Source organism: Macaca thibetana, chromosome 1 (assembly GCF_024542745.1).
Source record: "Macaca thibetana thibetana isolate TM-01 chromosome 1, ASM2454274v1, whole genome shotgun sequence".
Classification (NCBI taxonomy): domain Eukaryota; kingdom Metazoa; phylum Chordata; class Mammalia; order Primates; family Cercopithecidae; genus Macaca; species Macaca thibetana.
Genome location: NC_065578.1, coordinates 188760350 through 188778736, shown reverse-complemented (window position 1 = coordinate 188778736; position 18387 = coordinate 188760350). Strand labels below are relative to the sequence as shown.

General features: G+C 35.9%; 3 protein-coding genes across 11 annotated transcripts in view; all 3 read left to right on the top strand.

Annotated features, from left to right (window-relative positions):
- GPR52 (G protein-coupled receptor 52) overlaps window positions 1–12006 on the top strand; it is a 65971-nt gene extending 53965 nt beyond the window's left edge. Inside the window, exon 2 of the mRNA XM_050767261.1 lies at window positions 459–12006. The gene's annotated coding sequence lies outside the window, so the exon portion shown is untranslated. The remainder of the gene's footprint in view (window positions 1–458) is intronic.
- CACYBP (calcyclin binding protein) overlaps window positions 1–18387 on the top strand; it is a 753822-nt gene that overhangs the window by 236893 nt on the left and 498542 nt on the right. The gene's annotated exons all lie outside the window — the stretch shown is intronic.
- Window positions 1–18387, top strand: part of RABGAP1L (RAB GTPase activating protein 1 like) — a 790617-nt gene that overhangs the window by 289654 nt on the left and 482576 nt on the right. The gene's annotated exons all lie outside the window — the stretch shown is intronic.

Here is an 18387-nt window from a genome sequence, read left to right as displayed (position 1 = left end):
CTTATTTTATAACATCTAATTTGATATAATCCAGATATTTGGATTTGTCAGATGAGAATTATTTATTTTCTAAGCTTATACTACATATTGGATTATAAATTTTTTAAAGTCCTTCCGTTTACCCGTTAAGCAACCAAAGTATAATTTGATGTATGATTATTTGATAGCATTTACTATGAGAAATGTTACCGTTTGTATTCCATAACTACACTTAAAATACGGAAAGATTTTAATACAGATACCTTTAGCGTTTGGGACATATTTTGCAGAAAGGTTTTCAAGAATGCCTTTTAGTGGAGATTTGTAAAATGAAAGATAATAACCTTTGGGGTTTAATGTAGTTCTGCCCAAGGACAAATAAATGAATGGATGACTTTTCAAAATAATCCTTACAGAGTTATAATTTTGTGATGCTCTCCCCATCCTTAATTAATTGTTCTCTTTAATTACTTTCACAGAAAGCCCATCTACTCTCTGGGATTAAACTGTCGTCCTTTTGCCAAGTATTCCAAAATAGAACTCTCAAATCTGGCCTTGTACCTTTTTTTTCAGGAACATGTACTATGCTGCCTTCAATGAGCCTTCGTATTCTGGATTTTTCATAAAAATTGAAACCTGAACAATTTCAAAGGAAAATCATTATTACCGTTTCTTGTTCCTTGTACTGCTCATCTCTTTTTGTTGTTGCTGTTATTGTTAATGTCATTGGTACCACTGCCTTCTTATATTTCCACTTCATAGCCCTGTCTGTTTAATAAATGTTCATTGAAAAAAAAGACTCCAGATTTTTTCTTCTACCTTAATCACTATTTCATTTAGAATCCAGTTTATACACTTCGTTCTTCACTGTCTTTTAAGATACCTTCTCTGGTTAACCAGATCACTTTTTTTCCCTTCTTCCATAGAAAGATTACCTTATTTTTTTTTTGAATCTTTATGTGTAGTTTTATTATATTCTCTATGTACTTTGAATCATAGGCACTTTAGGTTAACTGATAACTTATGGATACAGCCTCCTACCATGGCTAAAATTCCTTTCATAACTATCAAGGTAGCCTCTTCAATTATTATAAAGTTCTGTGACTTAGAAGATACTTCTTAATTATGAGCCCAAAATCTTCCTTTTGATCCTATTGACATAGGATCAAATGTCCACCATATCTCTGTGGAAACACAGAAATAAGTCTCCCTTTATGATGTAGCTCTTATGGCATATGAAAGCTACTGTTATATCTGCCTTCTCTTCTCAGTTTAAACATCTTTATTTCTTTAACACATTGCTAATTCATTCATTCAGCAAATATTTATTGAGCATTTTTTTTTTGAGGCGGAGTCTGGCTCTGTCACCCAGGCTGGACTGCAATGGCGCGATCTCAGCTCACTGTGACCTCTGCCTCCCAGGTTTGGGCAATTCTTCTGCCTCAGCCTCCAGAGTAGCTGGGACTACAAGTGTGGGCCACCACGCCTGGCTAATTTTTGTACTTTTAGTAGGTTCTGGGTTTCAACATGTTGGCCAGAATGGTCTCGAACTCCTCACCTCAGGCGATTCACCTGCCACGGCCTCCCAAAGTGCTGGAATTACAGGCATGAGCCACCATGCCCAGCCTGTTGAGCGTGTTTTATGTGCAAGTCACTGTTTAGGTATTTGGAATATGGTGGACAGGAATGATAAACTCTTTTCTCATAGAGCTTACATCCAAATAGAGATAAAAAGTATTCTAGATTAAGATGTCAGCAAGTAAAAAAAAATAAGATAATTTCAGATTATGATGAATGCCATGAAAAGAATAGAACAAGATATTAGGATAGAGAGGTAATAGAGATGGGAGGCAGCTTGTCCATGAACCTTGATTTACAAATATCTCATCATTTTGGTTGCCTTCCACCACAACATGAATTAACTTAGCACTTTTAACATTCTTATGATGAAAGACTTCTGATCTGCTAATGTCCTCTATGTACATAGGAAAGTATGGAGCTTCTTAGTTACATGGAAGATGAATGAAGCTGTCTGAACTACATCATTGAGGGAACTATTAAAGAAGGAGACACAAAAATGTAGACTTTTTGCAGTTATTGTTAGACGCAGTATTCTCTTGCTCAGTGTGCTCTTCTTACAGTGGGATGAGTAGTTGCCATATTTGGACAATGTGCTTCCTTTAGTGCAGCTCCCCACTTCCCTTAGTGCAGCTGTTTCAACAACAGGTCACCCTAGCTTTGTAGTGAACTTTTTTAGGTCTAGATCTCACCTGTTTGGAACTCGGAAAATCAGTTTATTGAACATAGTTGCAGGGCTTTGCAGTCATTCCTTACTTACTCAGCACTTTCTTTTACTTTAATGTGATCTTTTCTAAGGTTTTTAGTAGATTTGGGAAGCTTACGTTCTCTGTTGTCTTTAAAGTTAGCAAAAATGATATAAACAGAAGAGTACCTAGGCAGAACTTAGTAAAAAGCTTTCTTCTAAATTGATTTTTCTTTATTTAATTAGCACATTTTGAGTAAGGCCATATGTCTACCTCAAACTCTACCTAAACATGTTAATATCTAGTTCCCATTTTTTCCCTTTTGTTTAAAATATTATATGAAATGTTTGCTAAAGAGACTGAAGCATAGGCTGGGCATGGTGGCTCACGCCTGTAATCCCAGCACTTTGGGAGGCCGAGACGGGTGGCTCACTTGAGGTCAGGAGTTTGAGACCAGCCTGGGCAACATGGTGAAACCCCGTCTCTACTAAAAATACAAAAACTAGCCAAGTGTGGTGGCACACCCTTGTAATCCCAGCTACTCAGGAGGCTGAGGTAGGAGAATTGCTTTAACCTGGAAGGCAGAGGCTGCAATGTGCCAAGATCGCACCACTGCATTTTAGCCTGGGCGAGAGAGTGAGACTTTGTCTCAAAAAAAAAAAATAGAGAGAGAGAAGCATAATGGTTTAGCCTGCTCTCTAGAGTCAAATTGAAATTTTTTATTCTGTCACTTGTTACCTGTGTAATACTGGGCATGTTACCTAACATCTCTGACCATTGGTTTCCTAGTAATTGTATTGGCTTTATAGGGGTTTCTGAAATAATGATATATAAATTGCCCATCAGTGTCTGGCATATAGAAAAGTCCAATAAATGTCAGCAATAGCAGCTGTAGTCATTGTTGTTCCTGGTCCACAGAAATTAAATATAGTCTATTTTGGGCTTTCTAGATCTAAAAACCCTTTAAATGCATGTGCACACACACAAATATATACACAGCTAGTTTTTTTTGCCATTTATTCTTAGGGATGGACACAGTAAAAACATCTTTATTTTTTAAGTCTTATATGCCATCTGTCTAGAGTTTTACTAGATGAAGCATCAATGTTACCGTCTCTGAAATCCATATGTTCTTATTGAAAGCTTAAAATTTGTCTTCTCTCTAGTCATTTATCATCTTTTCAGGGGTCTACAATTTCTCAAAGATTAATACTACCACCAGATCTTCTAGTAGCTTCTTTGATATTTCTTTGTTTGAGCCTAGTTAAAAATAAGACATGGGCATGAGAGGCTGAAAATAAAGTCGAGAATTGCCTGGGTATTTCAGTTAGCCATGATTCTCAGGTCTTTGTTAGACAAAGAGTAAAATTATCTATACCAGGGAAGAGAAATAACATTTCTACTAAATAAATGTAAAAGTAATCACTAATAAATAGTAAATAACAAAGCTACTGTATGACAAGTACTGTAAATATATATTATATATTCATATTATATAATATGTTTAATCCTTTTAGCAACTCCTTTTCATAGGTGAGAAAATTGAGCATCAGTATTTAAATATCTTGGTTATCACACTTTTACTAAGTGGCAGAATCTATAGAATTTGCATCCAGTTTTGTCTGACACCAAACCATGTCCTTTCTACCTAATATATGCTACCTCCCCTACTATTTGGCAGTTAACATTATACTGACATGTATTAAACTGAAACTAATAAAGAGAAGCTAATAAAGGATTTTTTTCTTTTGACTCTAGAAAATACTTCTAGAGTCAGAGAATTGATGAGGATCCATGAGTGAACTCAACAAATTTCCCTCAGTAAGAAAACGTTAGCATTTTTGAAATATTATAAAATCATGAAATCTTAGGGTTGGAAGAAACCTTCTTGATTATGAGTTTTGTTTCCTGGCCACATAGCAATTATATATGTGGGATTATATTATAAAGAATTAATTTTATTATTGCTGTATCTGTAATATTTTGATTGAGATTTAAGATAAATTGTTGCTTTTGTTTACTTATTTATTTACCTTATTTACTTCTTTATAACACTTTGTATTTTAAAAGTTTCTTTTATATTGTATAGTCTAATGGTTACACAAATATGATACATGTGAATTAGGATAAACAAATAGAGATTTCAGAATTATTCCACATGTAAGAGGTGCCCTAGTGCTCTAGTTTATAACAGAGGGATTGTTATGGCTTATACTGAAATACTAGAAGAGAGTTTTGCTTGCAAAACATGTATAGAAATAGGCTGATTTCATATTAAACAATTCTTCTTTATTGTAAGAATTCATCCTGATCATTGTTCAATAATGGATTCACATTCTACCTTATTTTTGTGATTGTGCTGGTGTTGTAGTATAAATTATAGTTATTTTCCACTTCAAATTTAAATGTTATTGATGAGGTAAAATTAAGCATTTCACATGACAGTGTGGGCAGATATTTTTGTGTAATATGAAACAGTGAATTTCAAATAGTAGTTAATTTCTTAAACTAATGTTGAGCATAATATCCCTAAAGACAAAAAATTTTAAACCCAGAGAAGAAATCATAGACACTATATCTGTATCTACCTCTACCTCTCTCTCTCTCTCTCTCTCTCCCCCTCTCTGTCTCTCTGTCTGTCTGTCTCTCTGTAAAATCATTCCAGTTTCTTCTGCTTAGAACAGTAAGTTCCACGGGGCAGGGACTTTGTCACATTCCCCACTGTTTCTACCACTTAGTGCAGGATGCCATACATGGTAGATGTTCAGTAAATATTTGGGGGCAGACTGTGTTGGCTTTGCAGATAAGTGTTATACTAAAAATGAGGGAAATGCTTTTGCTTTTGAGTAGATTACACTGATAATCATTTCAGAGTTTTGCTTGAATATTTCTCAGGGTTTACGTTTTTTCCCCCTCTGAATTTCTAGATGCCATTAGCAGAATGTTTTATACAAAAGTTAAGAACAGAATGTTTATATTTGTGGTAAGTATATGCTTATGTGTATTTATGTTCATGTCTTTTTATCTAGTAATAGAAAAATGCAGCTGTTACTGTGTTTTGCCTCTCATCAATTGCTAAGGGTTAGGTAAGTGTTGCTTTCATTTGTAGTCCCAGATAATAGGTTTAAATCTTTGTGCTTATATATCATTGTATATGAATATATTGCTGATAAGGGAAATTATTTTGGTTATCAAATATCAGAAAGTTTCATATTATTGCCTGTATCTTTCTGGTAACAAGGCCACTACTTTCTATTAAATCAGGTATTTTCTCTGATGTGAATTAATTCTGTAAGCCACTAATCCAACATTTCTCAGAAGTATAAACTGTGGACAGTTTACATCAGATTCACTGGTAGTGCTTATTAAAATTACAGATTTTCAGCAACTATCTTAGTTCCCCTAAATCAGAATATCTAGAATGTGGGTCTCTGAATTTGTGACAAGCTCTGCAGGTGATTTCTGTGTACTCAGAAGTTTGAGAATCATAGTATGAAACTTTCCTGGAAGTGTCTTTGCCCTTGGGAGGGGTTCCATCCTGGAAGCTCTACAGAAAGAATCCCTCGCTATAAGCTCTCTGCCCATTTAAGTTCCAAAATAGTTAGTCTTAAGACACTGATTGTGTCAGTTTGAATTACAACCAAACGTACATTATTTCCAAAAGCTGTTGGACTGGAACAAAACAGGAACATCAAAATTGCTCACTAGACCAATAGTGAAAGCAGACAGAATTGCGCTCAGTTCCAATTCCTGACAACATCCCAGGAAATGTCTCAGCTGCCTTCACTGGGGATTGTCACTGCCAAAAACACTTTACCCCTTTAAAGCCTAGTGGGGAACTAGGCACTCCAGAACTCAGCTAACTGGAGGGGAAAAAAAAAAAAGTTCTACTTTTTTCAGGTCTATAAGAACAGAGCTTTCTCTGGTACTATGAGAATTTCAGCCTAAAAGTTCTTTGTATGTGAGATCTTGACTATATGATCAAATCCTCTCTACAGCCATGACCCATCTTGAATATTTTACCGCTTGCACAGGGTTGCTACTGCATTTGGCAGGGTACCGAATGCATCTCCCCATCTCACAGAACAGATATCATTCCGTGTATTGATCCATTTTTTTCTCACTTCTCTATCATCATCTATAAACTGATTTTGAATTTCAGCGTTTAAATCAGGTACCCTTACTTTCTAGCCACTCAAAAGCCAGTTTAGAAAAAATGTAATTTTACATATGTACATTCTATGTAAATTTGTTTGTATCAGAGAGGTGGTAATACTACCTTTTATATACAAAGATGATGATACTGAATTAAATTTCCAGAAGTAATGATGAGTTTTTATTCATGCATGCATGTTGTAATCTCTGGCCTTCCTTGAATTCAGAGACATTCTAAAATGCAGTGTTTTGGCCTGGCACAGTGGCTCAGGCCTGTAATCCCAGCACTTTGGGAAGCCGAGATGGGTGGATCACCTGAGGTCAGGAGTTTGAGACCATCCTGTCCAATATGGTGAAACCCCGTCTCTACTAAAAGTACAAAAATTAGCTGGATGTGGTGGTAGATGCCTATAGTCCCAGCTACTTGGGAGGCTGAGGCAGGAGAATAGCTTGAACCTGGGAGACGGAGGTTGCAGTGAGCCAAGATGGCGGCATTGCACTCCAGCCTGAGTGGACAGAGCAAGACTTTGCTGTCTGGGGAAAAAAAAAAAATCAAAAATAAAACAAAATACAGTGTTTAGTTAGAGAAGAGACCATACCAATTAATTTTTACATAAATTAAATCCATTGCTTGACTGGCATTTTGCCCTAGCCAAATTAGCCTAAGAAGTTGGATTTTGCCTCTGTGTTTGTTTCATTTAATTAGTCAAGAATTAAGAGTACTGACATTATGTATAAAGCTTTTTTGTACCCCCTGGGGTAACAAACTAGCATGGTGGCTTATACATAGCAGGTATTTAGGAAAAAAAACACTTTGATTTATTGATATTGATTATGTTTCAATACGAGGGCAGTTCAGCTACTTTGCATGGATTTCTTTGGGAAGGATTTACTATGATTTCTATTTATATATTCTTGTATGTTTTTGTGTTTGAGTTCAGTCATACTTATCACTTACCCATCTTCTTGCTGAAGCTCCCTTTTGATTGAATGTGGTTATTGCATTGATGGTGTATTAGTTGTTTTGAAGAATTAGTATTTCTTTCTAATTCAAGCCTATGATGTGACTCGGGCTGGTGATACAGTGATAGTATTAAGACAATGTTCATCCGCTTCAACAGGGAAAGTAAAACTATTCAACTTGCTTTTGAATACCCAGTATACCTGTTAGTAATTTATTTAGGAAGGTAATGGTCTCTGCATATATTAGAAATTTTGCCACATTAAACAAAATCTTAGAAAAGTCAGTATTTATCAGAATTTAATATTAGGAAATTGTTTTTCAAAGGAATTGAACATATCCAAATCGGAGCTAAATACTGTCACAAATAGCTCTAATTTTTTCATTGTCAAGCAAACCACATTCAGGTGTTAGTTATTGGCTCTGAAGTAGTTGTTCTGTATACTGTAGGTGTTGGAGGCCCCTCCTTGGTGGACTTTGAAATAGTAGAAACTCATAATGATTGCATTCTCTTAGGAATCTTACTTAATCTGGCTGCAGAGTACAGAATTTATTACAGGAGTCAGACCAGATAGGAGACTGTTACGGTGAATGTTTGTGTGTCCCCCTCTCCTGGTGTTCATATATTGAACCCGTAATCCCCAATGTGACTATATTTGAAAACAGGGCCTGTGAGGAGGTGATAAAGGTTAGATGGGGTCATAAGTGTGGGGCCCTAATTGGATAGGGCTGATTCCATTATACGAAGAGGAAGAGACATCAGAGCTCTCTTTCTCTGCAATGTGAAGACACAATGGAGAAGTGCGTAATGCATGCTATGTATAAGCCACCATGCTAGAGAAAGTAGCCGTCTGCAAGCCAGGAAGAGTCCTCACCAGGAACGGAATCAGCCAACACCTTGATCTTGGACTTCCTAGCTTCCAAAACTGTGAGAAATAAATTTCTGTTGTTTAAGACACCCAGCTGTATGTTTTTGTTGCAGCTAGGGCAGACTGAGACTGAGACAGAGAACACTGTCATAATCTAAGCTTGAGGTGGTAAGGGGAGTGGTATCAGGAAAGACGGCAATGAGACGGGTATGGTGGGAAAGGAGAGAAAGTGGTATAAGAGAAGAGTCCATGGGACCTAGTGGCTGACAGCATGTGGGGACAAAGGATGACGTATGTTATCTGTATTTCCCAAAGTGGGGAAAAGTTTTTTTAAGTCTAATTTTGTTGAGAGTTTTGCCTTCCAGGTCCCCAGGTTTGGTGATTTGCTGAGACTAACAGGACTCAGCATATAGTCCTCACTGCTATATTTATTACAGTGAAAAGATACGAAGCAAAATCAGTAAAGGGAAAAGGTACATGGAGCAAAATCTGGAGGAAACCAGGCACACACTTCCGAATCTTCTCCCAGTTAAGTTGCACAGGATTAGCTTAATTACTCCAGTATCAAGTTGTGAAAGTATGGTAAAGTGTTATGTGCCAGAGAAGCTTGCCTGAGCCTAGGAGTTCAGGGTTTTTATCAAGAGCCCATCACATAGGCACCCTTTGCCTAGAATGTACCAAAATTTCAGACTTTCAGAAGGAGTTTAGCATGAATCACATTGTTTGTACAACAGTTTAGGTACAGTAAACCACACTTAACAGGGAATGATGGCAACTCTCCTGAAATTCAAGTTTCCAGATGCCAGCAAAGGGCCAACCTTTCAAGCATTTCATTCTAAGAACAGCAGTCTCAGACCTGCAATGTTAAATGTTTTTTGCACAGTAATATTTTAAACTAGAAAAGGAACATTAAATATATGTCACTCTGTTTTTCTTAATGAAGTTTATGCATAATAGAAACAAATTTTAACCCTAATTATTGTCTTCAGTTGGCCACACAAAAGGATATTTTTGAGAAGTGTTAGGAAGAGAAAAACAACTCTGAAGACAATGAAATGTTGCCATGCCTTTAAAGTCAACCGTGGAACAGAATTTTAGGTTATATTCTCCTATAGAATAAGAGTTATATACACAGTATCTTTAGTAATAAATACCTAGAGAGCTCAAAGAGGTAAGATGTCTTTGTGAAAGCACCATCTCTTGATGACATAGGATCTCTGTAAACCTTGCTGGTGTGCAGAATTCCTCATATGTCAGGTGCACAGTCCGAAAGCTTTCCTGCTTTGTACTTCAGGTGCAAAGAGATTTTCAAAGCAGCATCTTATTTTCTTGATTTTGGTATAGCATCTACTGCCCAGAGCACTGGATGAGTCTCAGTTAGAAGTGGGAAGTAGAAATAGCATAGGTTCAGGAGCTTCCAGAAAACAGGATGCCCTGACAGTGTTTTCCTCTCCTATACCACGTATAGTCCTTTCTTTCCTTAGGATGTTACCTTAGAGGTTTCTCTTGCTAGTTAATAGAAAGATAGTTTTGGGGCAGACCACAAGTTCCTAGGTATGGTTTGAGGTAAGCATCATCTGGGACATATAATTACATTATGTTAAACTTTAAAAGTTTTCAAACTTTCTTTTAATGCCAACCAAATCTTGTTTAGAATCCACATATGTAAAACATGTAAAAGCTGAGCTGCTGAGCAGGTTGAGCTGAAGCAGGCTGAGGAGTCCTGCAATCATTCACCCCTAAAGCTCCTGCAGAGAATGTTACAAGCTATTGGAGATTGCTTCTCCTCTCTAACTCCCTTGTAGTAGAGAGGAGAAAATGAGTGATCAGGAAATTAATCTCTATCAATTAGTTCTTTCAAGTCCTTACAAACCCTTTTCTAGACCTTCTTTGACTAATCCCATTTTCTCCTGTAGCTGTTCCTGTAACATTTTATATAAACATAGTGCTTATCATTTTGTTTTATACATAAATGTTTGTGTTGTCTCCCACAGAGTCCCTAACCTCAGTCTATTTTTAACAATTAATTTTAGATCCTCAGTGCTTAATGTAATCCTAGTATATAGTAGGTAGTTAATAAACACTGCATTAAAATGATTAAATTTATTCAATACTTTCCTTGGAAATTATTCAATTTGTAGCATCATTTTGCATTCTTGAAGTCTTAATTTCGAATGGTTCTCTTGTTAATTTCTGAGATCGTTTATTTCTTCAACTACATTGTCAGCTCTTTTAAAATCTTTATTGCCTACTCCCCAGCATGAAACCCAAATAATAGGAGGATTTTGGTTAACCAAAGAGAATTCCATAGAAAATGGCATGATAACTGTAGCTTTACTTCCTTCTCAGTACCTCTCAAAATATTCCTGACGTTGACTAGTAACAGTGCTCTGCTCTTTCTTTTATGAGGCCAGTATGTAAAGAAGCAGTGTCTAAGTGAAATAACACGAATTTGTCTCCAGGATCTACCACTTATTACCTGTTGACCATGGTCATAATATTGAACCTCTCTGATTATTATTATTATTATTATTATTATTATTATTATTTGAGAGATGGAGTCTTGCTCTGTCGCCAGGCTGGAGTGCAGTGGCGCGATCTTAGCTCACTGCAACCTCCGCCTCCTGGGTTCAAGCAATTCTCCTGCCTCAGCGTCCCAAGTAGCTGGGACTACAGGCGTGCGTCACCACACCCAGCTAATTTTTTTATTTTTAGTAGAGACGGGGTTTCACCATGTTGGCCAGGATGGTCTCAATCTCTTAACCCTGTGATCCACCCACCTCTGCGTCCCAAAGTGCTGGGATTACAGGCGTGAGCCACTGCGCCTGGCCTTCTGATTCTTATTTCTGTCATCTGTAAAGCAGGGAAAGTAGTATCTGCCTTACGATAAGTAAATGAAATAACATATTATGTGTTTTAATGTATGATTATATTAAATGTAATGTATGTTACAATAAACATTTAAATGTCAATAAATATCATTTATTAATAAATATTTAAATAATAGCTGATGTCATATACAAGCAGGTGTGATGAACCTGCTAGCGGTGTTTAAATTTTAACATGAGTAAAGATCACCTTCGGAGCCTGTTCAATTGCAGTTTCAGATGTAGTAGGTCTGAGTTAGGACCTGTAATTCTTCATTTCTGATAAACTCCTGGGTGCTGCTGATGCTGTAGTTTACAGACCACACTTGGTGTAGCAAGCACTGGAGTATTCAAGATTACCATGTTACGTTTTTTTTCTTTTGACATATGTTGAATGATTGGTTGGACTGTCTTTGGCAGTTATTTTGTATCTTCTCAGATATTGTGACTGTTTTTAAGGTAGTTAACAATAATATTTTGGACTCATCCAGTGCTTTGTTTTGAAAACTTCTTTTTTGTTACAATGCCAGGTACACAATATTTTTGAAAATATTTTGTAGCGCTGTATATAATAATATTAGGGGCAAACAATTAAGGCAAACATGATGATCTCATCTACTTTTGTAGGTAAATAGATTTATTGAATTTGAAAGGATGCCAGGCAAGGATTTATGGCATATTAAGGCAGGTCAAGCCAGGAATGGTGGCTGACACATTTAATCCCAGCTCTTTGGGAGGCTGAGGTGGGAAGATGCTTGAGCCCAGGAGTTCAAGGCTGCAGTGAGTTATGATTGTGCTACTGCATTCCAGCCTGAGTGACAGACTGAGACCCTGTGTCTTTAAAAAAAAAAAGATCAGATCTTTGGCCATTTGCTTCTGCTGTATAATTATCTACAGGCCAATAATTAAAAGTATAAACCTAAATCCTCAATGTTAGATGAACATTATAACTTATTAGAACATTATATAATTAACATTATACCAGTATATAACGTTATAACTTATTATTTAGAAAGATTGTAAATCTAAGTTGAAGTTGAAAGAACACTAGGGTGGGAGTCAGGAGATGTGAATTCTGGGTTTGGCTCCAACAAAGCTTAGCAGAGTGACCTTGGAAAGGTGAGAGTTAATTCTCACTTTTTCATGCATTCATGATACTTTATAAAAATTACTTTTCAACAAAGTTCTCAGTCTTCTATTTAAGAAAATATCTTACCTATAATAATTTTCTAACCTTTAGCATTCAAAGTTTAAATGTAAAACTATCAAGTGCTCTGAAAAATTAATGTTGCCTATGCTATTTTTATTTTAATTGTATTAATTTTGTTAATAAGATTTTAAAGTAAATTTTGGAGCAATTTACTGGCTAGTTGAATATCTAAGATATTTCATTAAAATGTGAATGTATTTTTATAAAAATATAAGTAAAGCATTTGTAAAAAATTTTAAACTATAATTTCAGGTTTTCTTCTAATATATGCAAAATTATCTATTAAAGTAAAAGACAAAACACAAGAGATTTATGAATTCTTTAATATTATATTCTTCAGCCACTATGTGTAACTCTTTCAAATACCATGTTAATTTGTGAGTACCTCCACAACCACAAATTAAAACATAAAGTAAGGAAATGGACATTTGGCACTATTGGGAAATGGTACTTGGTTAAGCAGTGCTTTATTGCGTACATGATATTTGAGAGGAAGGATTTGACAAGTTAATTAGTCTTTTCTGTTACCTAAGTGATTTCATCACTCAAATCCTCCAGAAGTTCCAAAGCAGTATCTATCTCTGTCTTCAGCAGCAGCACAAACCAAACCTTGAGAGCATTCTGACACATGATCCCCTTTTATTTTGAGGACATAGGGCAAGAGATGTGCAGAAGCATTTCCTTGGGGCTTGAAGCTGTTATTTGTGAGAGTAGATGTTCAAGGGTACAGATCACACAGTGTCAGTCTGAGGGCCAGCTCCCAGTGGCAGAAGACGTTCATGTGTTCTTCAGCAAATTTAATTTGGGTTATTTGTGATAGCTAGAGCCCTCTGAAACATAGGGTTTGTGGCAGGGTCCCCTCTTTCTTAGACCTAAGGGTGGTACTGCTTGTGTGCCATAGTCCCAGGAGCAGAACTGAGTGTGCTGAGATATCAAAGTTATACATGTAATCTCAGCCAGATTGTTATAATTAAATATTATTTGGGTATCAGATAAAATGCTAGAAGTTAATACTGGGTAGGCTGCTGTCACAAATCTCCTTAGCTAATCTATATGTTTAAATGGCAGCCAGACAATTAAGTGTGTGAACAAATAGCATTGCAAGCTAACATTATGCTTTTCATAAGCAAATAACCTCCACTGTGCTTCTTAGCATCTTGGAGTTGTTCTCTTCTTGGTTGTGGCTACTGTTAGGATGTTCGTATATGTAATCATCAATGTTTAACATTTAGGACTTCTGAGCAATCAAGTAAGCATTGATTTTTTTTTTTTCTTATTTCTAGTGTAGAAAGTAGGAAAGGAAGTAGAGAAAATTTTCAGTTTAGTGTTGATTCAAAGTCAACAAATAGGTGATGGCTATTTCACATAATTTTCTGGTATTTGCTTTCTGTAACATTGTTTTCAAAGTCAGGGTCCTCAGATGGGAGAAGTACTGGACATCTGGACATCTCCTTTTCTGACAGCATTGTCATAAGCTGTGATAACTATTTTATGTTTAAAACTAATGTAATCAGGCAACATTGTAGGGTGCAATAGAAACACTTATATAATGTGTGAAATAGTACAATTATATTTAAGAGGATATTGACATTTATTTTGTATTTGACTCTATACAAAATAAGTTTTTACTGTATCTACATTAATAAGATCTCCAGTAAGTGCTTTGAGATCAATTAGTGCTTAAATGAGTGTTTAGAGATCAGTCCTTTAGAGATTTTTTCAAGTATATATAAAAATCTGCATAGTATATTTTATAAGTAGGCTGCTAATATAGATAGGATTCTCATAGCTGAGTGGTACTAATGTCATAAACTAGTAATAAGTTTTATAATTACTTTAATATGATTCTGTGGTTAAAAAATAAGTTTGTAATATGTACATAAAGTATTATTTATGAGGCAGCACATTTTGTCAAAGAATAATATTTATCTTGGATATGCATATTACCTTCTATTTTCCCTGTCTAGTTTTCAAGTATATCTTTTTGAGCTTTAGTCCCCTCTGTGATTGATTTGTACCCCACCTTGTTTCAAAGAAATTCAAGGGAACTGTCTCTTAACTTTTTTCCCCGTTTTTGTTGTTGTTGTTATTTGTTTTGAGCGGAGGGGTGTGGTTGAGACAGGATATCACTCTGTTGCCCAGGTTAGAGTACAGTGGTGCAGTCATAGCTCACTGTAACCTTGACCTCCTGGGCTCAAGCAATCTACCTGCCTTAGTCTCCTTAGTAGCTAGTAGTATAGGTGCACACTGCTATGCCTGGCTAATTATTTATTTATTTATTTATTTATTTATTTATTTATTTTTTAGAGATGATGTCTCACTGTGTTGCCCAGGCTAATCTTGAACTCCTGGCCTCAACTAATCCTCTGGCTTGGCCTCCCAGAGTGCTGGGATTATTTAAAAACCAGGCACCACATTCAGCCTTGGTTTTTAAATTCTTTTCAGGAAGTCTTTTTATTAAGCACAAAACTATATCCCAACCTCAAATGCATTCATACATGGGGAAAATGTAACTTTTTGAATGTGTTGAATTTATAAATGAATAAGTTCTTGGTTATTATTTATATCTTAAGTGGGTCTTAGAGACCATTACAACTCACAAACCATTGCTACTATGAAACCTTTTTGAACTTTTGTTTCTTCTCAGTTGTATTCTGAATAACTTCCATCTTCCATCATTATCATTAATATAATACTGGAAAGAGTAGAATGGAAATGATATTAGCCTGAGTGTTTTTAAATTTCCAAAAGATATTTGGAATCTTCTGTCTGCATTTCAACAGGGCCTTAGCTTCGATTGCTTATTTTACTATAAAGTGTGTTTCACATGTTTGCTACAATATATTTTAATATGCTTTGCTGTTTGACCGATGTGTTTCACATGTTTGCTACAATATATTTTAATATGCTTTGCTGTTTGACCGATGTAAAATCATACCCCAGAAACACCTGCATCCAAGAATAACTGCTGTCGATCAGTGTGTTTAAGGCTTTAATGCAAATAGCAATCACTTGGGGATCTTGCTAAAATGTAAGTTCTGATTAAGCAGGGTTGGCATGGGCCTGAGATCCTGCATTTCTGACAAGCTCCCTTGTGATGCCACTGTTCCTGGTCTAGGTACCATACCTTAGGGAGAAAGTATGGGTTACATCTATATGTCTAGTGCTTCCTAATGCATTTGCCAAGTGTTACAGGTCTAACTTGTTCTTAGGCAGTGGTTCTCAAACTTTAGCATGCATGAGAATCACTTGGGAGAGTGAGTGTTGGCTCTAAATTTACATGCTTGGGCTCCACTCCTCAGAGTCTATTTTGGTGGGACTTTGGGACCCAGGAATTTGCACTTTTGAAAACTCCTCAGATTTTGATGCATATGGACTAACACCACAATTTGAGAAACTGATACTTTAAAGTTTGGAATTGCTATAGAAATTCATGGTCCCTTCTGGAATGACAGCTTGTTAAAGCCAAGCAAGGATACAGTGAAAAGCCCATCTGAAAGGAGATTGCTTTGAATGCCAGTGCAGTATTTGGTTAATGGGGAAGCAGTTGTATAATTTTGCATGCTTTTCTTTTCTATTCCCTTGCCTCAGGCAATATAATTTACTAGGTGTATAATTTATTGTAATATATCAGTGGTGAAGACCATAGCTCATTCACTCCCTAATTAACCCTAGAGGAGTCTTAATTGGATAATTGGTTAGAAATAGTAGATTAGTAGGTATATTAAATGTTGAACGGATGGTCAGTATTGATTCTTCTCTTGGATTCTGACCAGGATATTTACTCTATCTCTCGGAAACATCTGTATCTTTAAGATTACTTGCTATTATATTTACTAACTCTCACAAGAATAGCCTGTTCCACATATAAAATACAGAGTTAGTTCTCATGTTTTTTGTTAAAGGGAATTCAGATAACTCGTGAGTTGTTTGTCATTTTCATTTAAGACAGAAGTTAAATTCTAAAAGTATGTCACTCAAAGTGAATTTTAAAAAATTATATCTTTTAATAACTTTAAGATTGATTCTTCATCTATTCATGTCTCTGTTTTAAGGATGTGGGTGGTATTTATATAATTCCTAATTGATTCTATACAAAGTATTTTAAACAAAAGGGTTATATAGAGGTTATAGTTATTAGATAATCTTGTCAGAAACAGTGCCATTTAGAATACTTGGTTCAGCAAACTGTTTAATGTCAGCCAAAGTGATTTAAAAGCTTTATTTAGGATTAATCCATCATCTGCTTAAATTTATTATCTCATTTATTCACTAATTTGCATATGACTTTGCAATTCAGAAATTTTAAGCAAACAGTGGTATACCCAAAAATGGATTACAGGATAAATTGAATTAAAGCAAACTGCAATGCAATCAAGGCCAGCTCTGGACAGAAACCTGGGATTAGTGAGCTGTGATTACATCACTCCTTTTCTGCTCCTCCATCTTTAAGAGCACACTTCTTTATGCTATCCCTGGATGGTTTGGTTCCACCCCCTTCGCTGTGAGGTCTCTCTTGCCCATGGGGATTTAAAGTTTTGTATCAAAAATAGGTTTGAAGATCATCATGACCAAATGTAGTTAGTGCTATGTGAGAAGGATATATGTCACACAAAATGCTTTATGGTCACAGAGAGATTAGTTCTGTCTGAAGGAAAAGGGAGATGATGAGAAACATTCCATAGGGGCAATTAACATATAACCCTTCCATGGGTGAGGATACTGGACCAAATGACCTTTTTGGGGTGCCTTTCTGTTGTGAATTTTCTAGTTTATTAATAAGAACTGTGCCTTATAGTTCATAATATTCATACCTCTCAAAACCAAGGTACTTAGGGAGGGAAAAGACTCTACTAATTTTTAAAGTAGACCTAAACAATTTGCACTGCAGGTATCTTTGACCTGATTTTTTACTCTTACCCTTCTTTATCTGTCCAGTTACCTTTGTGCTCTACCAAAGCTTTAATCGTATGTCCTCTCAAACTTTTTATTTTACTTTATTTAACTACAAATTTATCAAAACAGTCATTTACACTTGATGCCAGCCCACTCCGAAACAGCTGCAATCTAGCTTCTGCCACCAGCACTTGACTGTGAGTGCTTATTTGAAGATCATCAGCGATACCCTAATTAAAACTCCAGTGACTTCTCTGGCTTTGCATTCCTTCATCTCTGCCACAATTGAATCATTGACCACTTTTTGCTTGAAATTCTCAGCTCATACTGCTTTCTATTGAGTGCTTCTCATGCTACCTCAATGGTACTTGTTAAATGTCTTCCTTTTCTACTTTCCTTCCATTTAGTTGCACAAAGCCCCGACCCTCTATACTCGTCTCTGCCTATTAACAGATCCTGCCTATGCTCTAAGGCCTGTTTCATAGGCCATCTTCCCTTTAAGTATTTGAGCTAAAATGTTTCCTCAGTTCTGTGGTTTTTAATCTAATTTTTACTTGGAGCATTTTTAGGATGAGTGTTTCCTTGATAATATGATTTTGTACACATTTCTTATCTACTCTAGCAGATGTTAAAAAAATAAAAAAGGATGAGAGAGATGATAACTGTAGCTTCACCAGTGCATTATCAGAAATATTTAAATATTTCCTTAATATACTGTGGTAGGCAGAATAATGGCACTCCAAAGATGCCCGTGTCTTATTATTTGAAACCACTGAATATGTTAGGTTACATGGCAAAGTCAAATTAAGTTGGAATTAAAGCTGTTAATCAGTTGATCTTAAAATGTGGAGATTAATCTGGATTATGCTAGTGGGCCCATTGTAATCACAAACATCTTTAAAAATAAAAGAGGGAGGCAGAAGAGAGAGTCAGAGTGATACCATGTGAGATCTCAGCCCTTGCTTTAAAGATGGAAGAAAAGAACCATGAGCAAGGAATTTGGGAAGCCCTTAAAAACTAGGAACGGCAAATAAAAGGCAAGAAAATAGATTTCCCCCCAGAGCCTCCAAAAGGAATGCAGCTGACACGTTGATTTTAGTCTAGTGAGACCTATGTCAGACTTAAGACTTACCAAATTGTAAAATATATACTAAAAATTCAGAGACAATGGTATAAGTAAAATAGG